This window comes from Scylla paramamosain, unplaced genomic scaffold (genome assembly GCF_035594125.1).
Source record: "Scylla paramamosain isolate STU-SP2022 unplaced genomic scaffold, ASM3559412v1 Contig3, whole genome shotgun sequence".
In the NCBI taxonomy this organism is placed as follows: Eukaryota; Metazoa; Arthropoda; class Malacostraca; order Decapoda; family Portunidae; genus Scylla; species Scylla paramamosain.
The window spans coordinates 3,462,706-3,475,000 of record NW_026973668.1 but is presented as its reverse complement, the minus strand read 5'-3'; the positions used below and the strand labels follow the sequence as shown (position 1 = coordinate 3,475,000).

The 12,295-nt window shown below is 41.8% G+C and overlaps 1 protein-coding gene across 2 annotated transcripts in view; it reads right to left on the bottom strand.

The window, feature by feature from the left end:
- The window catches only part of LOC135096338 (uncharacterized), a 25,106-nt gene extending 16,809 nt beyond the window's left edge, over positions 1-8,297 (bottom strand). For both annotated transcript variants that reach the window (XM_063997776.1, XM_063997777.1), the window contains exon 1: positions 8,142-8,297. The gene's annotated coding sequence lies outside the window, so the exon portion shown is untranslated. The remainder of the gene's footprint in view (positions 1-8,141) is intronic.
- Positions 8,298-12,295: the final 3,998 nt, after the last annotated feature.

Genomic DNA, 12,295 nt, shown 5'->3' with positions numbered 1-12,295 from the left:
ATATATATATATACACACACACACACATACACACACACACACACACACACACACACACACACACACACACATAATTTGCCCTTAATGACACCCTCCATCGCTGGAAGTATGTGGACGACTGCACCGTGGGCGTCCCAGTTTCCACCAAGAACCCGGACTACTCGCCACTGCAAGCAATTCTGGTGCGACTGCAGACGTGGACAGAGGAGGGCAGGATGACCATCAACCACAGCAAAACTGTGGTGATGCATTTCTGTACCTCCTCTGTACCAGTGCCCCCTCCCCAGCTCACAGTGGGCCCTCACCCCCTCTAGGTGATCCGATGTACCAAGCTTCTCGGAGTCACGGTGGACGACCAGCTGACCTTGAAGCAGCATGTCGCCAGCACCGTAAGATCCGCTACCTACAGGCTGTACATGCTGCGCAGACTCAGGTCGCTGGGGACGCCGACAGACGAGTTAAGGTGGGGTGTACCTCACCTTCATCCTCCACAAACTCATGTATGCCTCCCCAGCGTGGTCCTCCTCCCTCACACACACTCAACAGCTACAGCTGGAGTGTGCAGAAAAGGGCGTGCAGGGTCATCCTTAGCCCTGCCTACACCACCTGTGATGAAGCCCTGACCACCCTGAGTCTGCCCAGGCTATCCACCAGGCACCGAGAGGCTCTGGAGAAGTTTGGAAGGGGACTGCTGTATCATCCACGTCTGACACATGCTGCCGCCTGCCGCGCCTCGCCCGGTGCGTGCCACCAGACACCACAACAAGATAACGCGCCTAAAGGCGCCGCGCACGGACCGGTACAGATTCAGCGCGATTCCCACCATGGTGCGAGCCTTCAATCAATAGTATTTCACTTCTAGATTAGACTTACCTTTAGGATTAATGTTAAGTATTTCCCCATCCCCTCTGTACATTTTAAGTTTGTAAACTGCCTGAAGAATAAACCGCTTATTATTATTTATTATTATTATTATAATTCTGGAAGGCTCTCGCAGTGTCGCTGCTGCCTTGCCCCCCCTTGCCCAGGACCCTCCCCAACCACCATCACGCCAAGTGCTGTCGTGATGGTTGCGGCGAGTAACATGTCACTATAAATGACTGTGTTTTCAATATGTGGAGTTTTATCTGCATTGTGATCACACTGTTGTGTTCAAGAGAGTTTTTCCTATGTACCGTAATAATATATTTCAGCATTCAATGATTAACTGTTATAAATAGCAACCACATGTTTTAAACGTTTTATTAACATCTTCACAGTTCATTTCGTCATAATACCATTTTTCTTTATGTTTTGTCAAGTTTTTATAATACATCTTGATTCAACAGTCACTGCAGAGTCTGATGGCGTCAACCAAAACTGGCTATCCCGTATATGGTGAGTTATAGCATATAGAAAATTTGGTAAATTCATAGTTTAAGCCAATGTCCCCAATCTCTACCCACGGCCCACGGCGTTATTATTAATTTCCGACAAGTAGTGTAATCATTAGAAATGATGTGAATAGTGAGAAGAACAAAATGAGGTAGGTTATTACCAAGTAGTGTGTAATGGCTTAAACTATAATAAAACCGAAAATTTTTTCACTCGAGCATGCAAAATGTGGCTTGACGTGAGTGCTAGCGAGAGAACGGTGCAGCCATTCAGCTGCGAGCTTACAAACTTTCCTCGGTGCCGGGAATCTAGCTTAAGTGAATGGACTATACTTCCTTCCTCTCACAAATTATCAGTGTACTCAGTATTCACCTTTAGTTCCTGTCTCATACACCATGTTATCTGCAAACAGTGTTGTGTCATATGTGAACAGACTGCATCCACAGACCACAAATCCACTCATTTTTCGCCTTGGCACCATTTAATTTTCCTGATACAAACACTACAGGAGACATAACACAGTCCTGTCTCACCTCTGCTTCTACAGCAAAAACTCTCACCGAACTTTCCACAGCTACATCCTCACATAAGCACTCTTATTTTGACATGTAATAAACTTCTTTCCTCCACTCAGCTGGCACTTCACCTCAGTAACTGCCTTCGTTCACCCACTTGGTGCTCCTCGCTGCGGTCCTCCACATGTCTGGAGCATCCACTCTAATGCTACATTTTTGCTACGTATGGATCTTGCAGTTCAACATGGGCATGTATATTTTCTGAACCTCCTAAACCTTACTCTCCTTTTTGTTCTCTCTCATCAGCTCAGTTACTTTCCCATTCCAAAGCTTATTGTTGGAAATACATTTTTCAACAGAACTTAATGGTGATGAACATTATTGTCAGTTTAGATTTAACAGCCCACCTTAATGAGTGGGTGAACCAGCAAGAATCAGGGACTAAACAGTTCTGAACTCCCAGGCCCAAGCCTTGATGAGCCCACTCCGAATGCGCCTCAGGCGGTCACACTCGGAGGTCAGTCCTTGGGTCAGTCGCAGTTACACCTCAGATCTCAGACAAGGCAACCACTCTTTTCCCATTCAGCCTGCAGCTCTTTAGGTGGACATTCCACCCAAGCTTCCAGCTGAGTGCCTAGACAAGTCTCAGGTAAGTGTACTGCCAGGTCCGCCTCCCCATCAGGTAAATTCCTTACTACAACCTGGTCTTGGCATCAACGCATGTTGATATCAAGCTCCCAAATTATACTCTCCCTAATCATCATTTCTTTGTGGGTATTTTATTTATTAATTAATTCATTTTCATCTTTTTGTATGCATTTTTAAAATACTTTCCTCATTTCTTTCATTGACTCCTTTATCTCAAATGTCCACTGTGCACTTCCTTTCTTCTGCTTCCACTCATTTTAAATCTGATCGGTTACACTGTCACTGCAGTAACTGTATTTTGAAACACAACATGACACTCACAATTTGCTTCTTGAGAAAATTTCATCTCAGCTCCTGTTAGCCTCTTGAATACCTTTCCCTCACACTCTCTAACCTTTCTTTTCACTACCCAATATTGCAGTCATCTTGCTTCTACCAATACTGCCATAGTCCTGTTATATTCTAATAGACCTGTCAGTTATGTGTCCACCCCTGCAGCCCAGCCACCCGACCTTTCCAACAGCCCTCTCATCTCGCAACTCGGACATGCCCTCTGTCCCACCATCCACTGTTCCTCAGCCAGCCAAGCTGCTGTTCACCTCTGCCATCCCTCTTTCTCAGTTTCTCTCCCTCCCATCAGGATGTTCAGGTGTATGAACACAGGTCCAGGGTTGCTATACTACTCCTGTTTTTGCCTCAACACAATCCTTGATCTTCTCCACCATGTGTCTTGACTCACCACCAGTGTCACTAGCATTGCTCTGCCACTCAGCTACCAACAACTCAGGAATATTCATTCCTATTCTCAAGTAGTAAATAATTTTTTCATTATCTATTAATTAACTTGTTTTTATTTCCTGTGCTACAGCAACACTTATATCCTCAAACATCTCCATACTTGTGCCTCCACCAGGAAAAGAAAAGGTATTCAGTTTGTGGAATCAGATGACAGGACCCAGTGCAGTGACTGATACATAGCATGTACACCTGGTGTAGGCAAGTACTATGTAAGTGATGGTCATGATGAGGAAGATGAGCTCGCTCTCTCTCTCTCTCTCTCAGGTAAATCCAATTGATTTCCTGAAAAAAAAATGAGATTGAACTTTTGGTGTTGAAATGTGACCCTGAGCTGCTGTCCATTCCATTAACCCATTAACCATTCCCCTTATACAGTCTGTTAGGTCAGAATTGAGACTTTTAGATCAATACTAAAGACAGTAAGTTTTACTTCTCAAGTTGCCATCATAGTGGTGTCCAATGAACTGAAAATGTAGAGCAACAAATTGGGCTGCAATAGGTAAGTAGCAGCTGAGTATGGGTACAATGCATTTCAAAACATGTTGTGGCACCAAAGTTGAAACTTGATAAATAGAGCAATGAGTCTACATATTGTTAGGATGAGGTTGCATTGTAAGTTGTACAAGAGAATTTGATGCGAGTGACCCTGGATACATCACAATTATTATTGTAGAGTGATGAAATGTCTTTGCTGCGAATGACAAAGTGTGTTCATTGTGAGTCTATTACACATGCACCATAGATGAGAGTCCTTGTTAGCTACATCAAGGAAATCTTCACATGTCAATCTACTGTAGTCATGTCACCAGCAAATATAAGAGTTTTTGCTCCCATAATGCATCTCAGGTCACAGATACATGTACATGAAGAACAGGATTGTTATTTATCATTGAGTTTTTTTTTCTAAAAATTACTGTTTTTTTTCTTTTCATTCATTCACAAATAACTACTCTACAGATTGCAGAACTTCCTGCATCTACAGCATGCTGTTCAGTATGCAACAACAGGAATATATTCTGAACCTGTTAAGCAGGAGGAGAGGAGTAGAATTAGAAAAATAGCTGCTGAGACTCAGATTGAAGGTGGGTCTAAAAAAAAAAAAAAAAAAGAAAAAGAAAATTGCAGTTCTACAAAAAAAAAAAACTCTTAGATTCAGAAAGCAATTAAGGCACATCTTTGTCACATTAATGAAATACTGTCTTAGATGTAGGACTTTTTTTTTACACTAGCAGAACTTATCTTTGTAAAATCATAAACTGCCAAAAGTTATCAACTTTTGTTTAGTTGGGGATCCCTCGGTGGGGCTTAGCATGTTTAAGAGTCCCTAAAAATAAAAAAAAGTTTGGGAGCCTCTGTCTTAAAGTACTTGCAGTTCACTTACTTTAAAGTTATCTCTTTTGGTGGAGACCATGTTTTTTTACATGCCAAAAACTTCCTGCAGTCTACTGCATTCAAGAGGAGACTAGTTATAACATCTCCAAAGGAAGCCAGAACAGTCCTGCAGGAGGCCCAGGATGACAGTGGTCATCCGGGAGTCACGAAGATCCAGTCCAAAATTACAAAAAATTATTACTGGCTGTCTATAACGGAAGACATTGCTGAATGGGCAAAGTTCCATAAGAGAAAGATCAAAATTACATAGCACGTGGGATTCCTTTCTTCTTATTTTATTGTGGTTTATTCTAACTAATTGTAATTTTCACAATTAATTATTTAATATATGTCACACTTTATTCCAGATAAGCAGCTGTCCAAAATGTCCGTTCCTCAAAAAGATGAAGACACAAGCATCTGCACTTCATCCCATTAAAGTTGACAGGAGGTTGGAGGTGCTTGGTGTTGACCTGATGGACCCCTTCAAAGAGACACCACAAAAAAATAACTACATCATCACTATGACAGACTTGTTCACCAAGTGTGTGGTAGTGTTGCCTCTAAAGGACAAGCCTGCGCCCAGCATAGCGACAGCCACGGTCCACGTGATATGCACGCGTGGTCGTTCTCTCAAGATAACTACAGACCAAGGAAGGGAATTTATTAATGAGGTAAATAAGGATGACCTTTTCTAACCAGCAACATATTGTGACACAGAAACATTTAGGTCTTCATGTTAACCACAATGTAACAGATTCTAGCTTGCATTGAACTGATGCTTGTTTCTTGGCACACACTCAGGTGTTGCTAATGACTCTTTCCCTCTCCGTCTAGATCCAACAAATCTTTAGTTAATTCATCTGCTTTCCTCCTCTATCCATTGCCATATTCATCACTCTTGTGTCCCCCAACAATCTTTCTCATTTTTTACTTTTTCACTTCTCTATCTTTTGAGAACTGTATGCCAGGTAAGTCATGTAGTATTAGTGTAATATTAAAAAAAAAATTATTTTATGCATGTAATATGCAACTTTATTTTTCATTTGTTTTCAAGGTGAACAAGAATGCGCTTGGTCTCTTCGATATAAAGAATGTGATGACCTCTGCATATCACCCTTGGACTAGTGAATGGGATGAGAGGACTAATCAAACACTACAAGCTGCCACTGCTAAGTGCTGCAATGAAAATCAGGATGATTGGAATCAGTAAGTTTAAAGGCAGCTACATATCACATTAATAGAAATGTAAAACAAAATTTTCTTTCTTTCTATATATAAATAAAATATATGCATGACAGTGGTGGTATTGGAAGCTTCATTAATTAGTAGCTTTATATTGGCTGAATGGTGCAAACACATCACCAACCAAGAAATTAGAGCTGCTAATTAGTGGAAAGAGGTTAACCACTTATTAGTGGAACTAACTCTTCATTTAGCAGTGCACATCACTGTACATGCACACACATACTCGTATGTGCATGTCCAAGCTGAAACTATAGGCAGTTACATTTTCATTTTGACAGGGTAATTTATTGTAATGCCTTCGCATTATAGGTTCTTGAAAGCTGCAGTGTATGGAATAAACACTAGTCGTCAGACAACCACCAAACACACCCCATTCTTCCTGATGTATTTATGTGAGGCCAGAGCTCCACGAGTAATAAATATGCTGCGTGGAAACTCAGCAGTGACACTTGGTGAAGAAGACACAGAAACACAAATAAATGCAGCCATGGATTTATGTTTAGAAATTACCAAAACTGTAAGTAATGTGATCACAGAACAATAATACTGTTAAGCCAAATGAAGTGATGTAAATAGATGACTGCAGAAAATTTAGCTATAAAATTTCAAATATTTAGCTATAAAAAATTTAGCTATAAAATTTCAAATATTTAAGACATTTAAAGAATTAAACCATTTAACAATATTTCTTATTGTTACATAATTATTATCATTATAAAAGTACTTTATATTTTTTTTTTTTGAAGGTGAAAAACACAGAGAGCACAAAAGAAAATTAAAGTTGATTATGCTGAGAGAAAGAAGAAGAGTGTGAAAGCCTTTGACTTTCCTGTTGGTGATCTTGTCAAGAGGAGAAACAGCAGAAAGCAAGGGAAAAAGGGGGACAGACTTCAAAAGGAATGGCTGGGTCCATTCATCATCACAGAAATTTCTGATTCTGGTGTTTCCATTATAGAATGTGTTGAAAATTAGAAGACAAGAAAAGTTAATGTTAAGGACCTGTGTCCCCACCAGGTGAGGAACCCAGTGCAGTCATCAGTACAACCACCACTCATCCCTGATTCACAAACATCACCAGTTCTTAATACACCATCACCACCATCTCCATTGCATGATACACTACTACCACTGCCATCATTCTGTGATTCACCCTTACCATCAGCTTTCGCTAAACAGCTACCAAGAGTAGTACCACCACCACCTCCAAAATCAGCACAACCACCACCACAACCCACTCCTGATTGTGAGATAATAGGGGTGCTTCCTATTGACAGATCAGATAAACTTAAGCTACCTGGGGTACCTCTTGCAGGAGTCAATCCTGAATGTATCTGAAGTCTGAAAAAAGGCAAGTCAATGTATATTTTTATTGTTTAATTTGTTGGTATTTTTAATCTGCTTTATCATATTACTCTAATTACGTACTACACTTTGCCTCGTTGATTCAGGTGTGTGGCTCACAGATGACTACATGAATTTTGCACAAGCTCTCCTTCAGAAACAACCTCCAGGTGTCAATGGTCTCCAGGACACAGGAGTGTTTCAAGCTGTCAACAACAGTGTTTAGTGTTAATTTCATATGCTTACTTCGTGGACACATTCACAAGTTCACAACAGCCTCCATACCCATCCAACTCATCAATAATGGAGCAACCTAAGCTTGATCTGAGGTAAGCTGTGCACCTCTTCATCCTTTGTGATGGTCAGGGCTTGTGACCGCGTCACCCTGCCGAGGTAAATTTTTGGTAAGCCGCATCCCAAATTTCAAGTTTTTTTCCTCTTAGATTTGAGTGTTTTGAATGAATCGATGCTGAGATGTTCTGGTTAATTATAAGATTGCTGCCCTAGTTCAACCATCAAGACATAGTTTTGTTTTCAGTTTTATAAGTTTTGTGGTGCATCTGTCGGGGCAATTAAAAGAGAGACGAGACACGAGACAATTAAAACAGACAAGAAAGTGGAGACATGAAAGACATGAAAGAGAAGAAATAAAATGAGACGCTTTTACATTTGACTGCGGGCAGGAAGCTGACACCACAGCCACTTTATCTGAGCACGTCATCTCGCCAGCTCCGTGCCGTACCGCGACACGCCCACAAACATCATTTCCCACCCACATATCCGCAACTAGTCTGTCAGTCATAATCCCCTAACCTATACACACTCTTTCTCTCTCTCTCTACTTACCAAAGCAGTTGTCAGCCTGCAGCACATCTGCTTCCCTCGCGTAACACCACACACTCGCACACACCAAAGTACTAGAAAGCTACGTATAACTTACATCACGTTATCCAACCCACTGCTTGAGTGTGTGTGTGTGTGTGTGTGTGTGTACTTGCTGCCAGGCGTAGGTGTGTGTGTGTGTGTGTGTTATAGCGTATGAAAAAAAAAATAACATGGAAAAGTATAAATTGTGTAGTGTAGACACAAGTAAAAAAAAAATAGATGCAATGATGAGAGAGAGAGAGAGAGAGAGAGAGAGAGAGAGAGAGAGAGAAATTATAGTGGAAATTACCAGCGATATACATATTACCATAACCTGAAAACAACAATGACTCTTGGGTCATTGCATCGCTGAATTATGAGGAGGAAGAGGTGGAGGCAAAACTGTAAAGATGGAGGCGATTTTTTTTTTTTTGTTTGCATTGAGATTCTGTTCACACACACACACACACACACACACACACACACACACACACATACACACACACACACGCGATTTCCGGACATGTAATCTCTCTTTCTTTTTTTTTTTTTTTCGTTATTTATTTATTTTATTTTAATTTAATGCATAAATGTTGGCGGCCCGTCAGTAACCACTTTCTTCCATGCTCAAAAAACGCGCTCATATACGGCGTAGGGCCGCGAGCGGTAACTTATCTAATTTCTGATATAATAATATACGAGTAATTTCTCTCTCTCTCTCTCTCTCTCTCTCTCTCTCTCTCTCTCTCTGAGTCAACCTTTCAGTTGCCACAGGAATATGAGGTTGGATTTTTTTTTTTTCTGGGCGTAAGTGCAACACACACACACACTGTGTCCCTCCATTCTTTCCCCCTCCTTAGCGTCCCCATCCAAGCAGAAGGCCTTGAAGACGCCATGCAGTCTAGTTTGATGATTGAACGAGTAGACGGCACTGGCAGCCTCCTTGCCTTCCTCTCCCGCTTCTCCGTCGTCCACCGCTGCACCTACCTCATGCGCGCGGCCCCCACTTTTCTGACACCCGAAGACCTTCGCCACATAGACAACTTACGCACGGCCATCTCCAGGATTTGCAATATCAGTCTCCCGGAAGAAAGCTGGATTAAAGCAACACTGCCCATTCGTATGTGTGGCATCGGCATCAGGCGAAGGAGGGCCCGCCTTTATCTCCATGAATGCCACGTAGGAGCTGGAGAGTCAGAAAACTTGTCGCCTTCACAACGACGGCTCCACACTCCTTACTTCAGTCCTCACCACTTTCACTAATCTCATCCGCCCACAAGATGCCCAGAATTTCTCTGCAGAGTCTCCACTCCAACAAACAACGCCAGCTGGACGAAACCGCCTCTTTCAAACGCCTGGACACTCTCCCCGAGGGAAGTAACCAGGTGCAACGCGCCCGCCTGCTCGCTGCTGCCGAACCACACAGTGAGGCATAGCTTGATGCCCTCCCAGTAGAGAAATTCGGCCTTCTCTTCCCAGATGAAGCCATGCGGGTCGGCGTCGCCTTGAGGCTGGGCATCCCTGTGTGCCTGTCACACAGGTGCAAATGTAGCGCCATGGGTGACAGCTTAGGTCACCACCAGCTGTCATGCCACCGTGACCCAGGCCGCCTTCCAAGACATGCCGCCCTCAACGACATCATAAGGCGCGCCCTCCCAGCAGCAGGATTGCCTCGAGCCACGAGGCCTTGACCTCGGCGACGGCCGACAGCCCGACGGCATTACCATCACACCTTTTAGCAACGGAAAGTCGTTAGTTTGGGACGCCACTTGCACCAACACTTTCAACTCCTCTCACGTCACCGACTGTGCTGTAACCCCCGGAGCCGCCGCCCGCGCAGCAGAGCAACGCAAACGAACGCGCTACGCCGCACTAGCCCAGCGTTACCGCTTCCAACCCCTCGCAATGGAAACAACTGGCGTGCTGGGACCCGCGATCTCCTCGCTCCTGACAGAGTTAGGACTTCGCATCACAGCACAGTCAGGCGAGAAGCGGGAGACATGGTGGCTCAGGCAACGAATCAGCCTCACCATCGTAGGCGTTAACGCTGCCGCCATCACCGACGGCAGACCCGTGATTTTTTTTTTTTTTCACCTAAGAAGACACAAACACACGCACACTCACAACTCCAGACTCTTACCACATAGGATGGTTGCATGTCAAAGCAAACTGGCAAAGCGGGGGCAGCTGCTATCACACCCAGTGATACCCATAAAAATACTAGATAACTAAAGACGGGGGGAGACGTGTCACACACTGAATTACATATATATATATATATATATATATATATATATATATATATATATATATATATATATATATATATATATATATATATATATATATACACACACACACACACACACACACGTAAAAAAAGAAGTAATAGACACGCGTTCACTACCTTCATTCATCAGTAATTACCATAAGACGATCTTCCTCCGCACACACACACACACACACACACACAGAGAGAGAGAGAGAGAGAGAGAGAGAGAGAGAGAGAGAGAGAGAGAGAGAGAGAGAGAGTGTAGGGGAGAGGGAGAGGAGGGTAAGAGGGCAAGGAATGAACAAGGGAATGGGGGAACTGTGCCACGGGAGAGTGGTTACGGTAAATTGATGTTTTCTTTCTGTTTTAATTAAAAGGTTTAATTAAATGTTGGGGTATTTATTTAAAGTTGGTATTGAAATACTTTTGCTTTGATTTAGTTTATTTTTCAATTTAGTTTTGATTTAACTGCTTTCAATGTATATAAGAAAAATCTATGTCAACTGCCATCAGTGATTGTTTCTGGCAAATAATTTTGACCTTGCTTTATATGGCAGCGTTGTAGCCGGAGGTCTATAAGGCACTGGAAAACTCCGTGACAACCAGATTGAATTTTGTTAAGTTAACTTCTAAATAACAAATAAAATTTTCAGATGATTTTTCTCTCTTTTTATTCACAATGATATTTGTAGAAGTTAGTTCTGTTACATCGGAGCTGTGGAACCTCCTATACCAGGAACAATGATAACTAATCAGTTCATGATGATAAAGTTTAAATGAATGTTCTAACAATTAATTGGCTTAATTGCCTCAAGGGTTTACCTTGATTTTTGATAGAAAACTGTGTAGATGTTATTGTTATTGTGTAGATGTTACATTCAATTGTGTGTGTATCACTGGTGTGTGACTGCTACTTTATTAAAGACAATTTTCCTTAATCTGTTTACATCCTAAATTTTGTTTCCTACCCCCTCAAAAAAAGAAAAAAGAAAAAAATAATAACTAACTGGCAAAGGGAATTTTACATTCTTCTTCTCTGTATGGACAACGATGTCAATCAGTCTCTCACACAAATAATTAATACATATAGGCACAAAAATGGTTATTTTCATATAAACAAAACGTTTAAACAATCCAAGGTCTCAGTCCCTGACGAACATTCCTGTGGACAACGATGTCAATGTCTCTGACGCTGAAATCTTGCGCCCAGTCTTGTATACTGGCCGCCTCACCCCTTGGAATTAGTCCTCTGCCTAACGATAAGACATAATTTTGCAATATCCTTAATATTTTAGAGCTCTTCTACATTCACAAATTATTCTTGAACATTTTTGCTAATGGTTCCACGTAGTCCTGGATTCTAACATCGTCTATTAATAATCTTTGGATCTAAATATTAAGAAAGAATTTATCTCAAAGTACATAATATTATCAGTTGTAGCATATTTTCCCTTAATGTACAATGTTTTGTGATTGTGATTTTTCATGTGACAGGCCCAGAACCCGAGAATATGTTCATTTTCCAGTTGACTTGTAAACTAAGGGATATTACTCCACGCCATCTCTAAATGTCAACAGCTTATTTAACAATTTGTAGCCTTTTTTTTTTTTTTATATATAAGAGGGACAGCGGCCAAGGGCAACAAAAATCCAATAAAAAAGGCCCATCGATATGCCAGTCCCTGAAAAGGGTTCAAAGCAGCAGTCAAAAATTGAAGGATAATTGTCTTGAGACCTCCCTTTTGAAGGAGTTCAAGTCATAGGAAGGTGAAAATACGGAAGTAGGCAGGGAATTCTAGAGTTTACCAGACAAAAGTATGAATGACTGAGAATACTGGTTAACTCTTGCATTAGAGAGGTGGAC